Raw genomic sequence first — 995 nt, 5'->3', positions numbered from 1 at the left:
CTCTGTATTGACTGACATGCATGGCATTCCCTTTTGAAAAAGCAATGGAAGTCAATGTAAAGTTATATGTAATCCAATGTAATATAAAGAAGATTATGATAATAATAAAAAAAAATAAAATAAAATAAATAAAAAAAAAAGAAGTTCTGAAGGAAATGCTATATCATCAAAACTAAATAAGAGAACAAAAAACAACTTAAAAAATGGCCAAAATAATGATAGGGAGAAGTTTGGAAATATTGATAATAACATTGAATATTAATGGATTAAATTCTCCAATCAAGAGACACAGACTGGCTGAATGGATAAAAAACCAGAACCCTTTTCTCTGTTGCCTACAAGAAGTACACTTCCTGGATAAAGACATATATTGACTAAAAGTGAAGGGCTGGAAAAAGGTGTTCCATGCAAACAGAAACCAAAAAAGGGCTGGAGTCAAGATAAAGTTTTCACACAAAATAGACTTTAAGACAAAAACTGTAGGAAGAGACAAAGAAGGACATTATATAGTAGTAAAAGGACTAACTCATCAAGAAGACATAATGCTTATAAACTCTATGCACCCAACTCAGGAGTACCCAAATACGTGAAGAAATGACTTCTAGAACTAAAAGGAGAGATAGGCTGCAACATGCTAATTGTTGGGGGGTCTCAACATCCCATTATCTCCTTTAAACAGATCATCTAGAAAAAAATACGCAAAGAGATATGCCGGGGTCCAGCCTCGGCGTGGGTGGGTTATCTCAACAGAGGCGGCAAAGGGGAACAGAAGACAGAAGCCTCGATGCTTTTCATGCACGTCCTATGCCGGACACCCCTCAAAGATCACTCTCTGAGGAATGACAACTGCTAGGAATCATCGTGCCTTTTTATTGAAAATGTGATACATGCAAGTAAATGGGTGAGGGGCAGTAAAAGATTTACTCTAAGGAACAGGGTATACAAAGCATGGAAGCAATAATTATAAAACATGCTGTTTGTCTTGTTAGCTCAGG

The sequence above is a fragment of the Tupaia chinensis genome, unplaced genomic scaffold, assembly GCF_000334495.1.
Source record: "Tupaia chinensis unplaced genomic scaffold, TupChi_1.0 Scaffold141173_1, whole genome shotgun sequence".
NCBI lineage: Eukaryota > Metazoa > Chordata > Mammalia > Scandentia > Tupaiidae > Tupaia > Tupaia belangeri.
Note: the sequence above shows the minus strand (reverse complement) of the source record.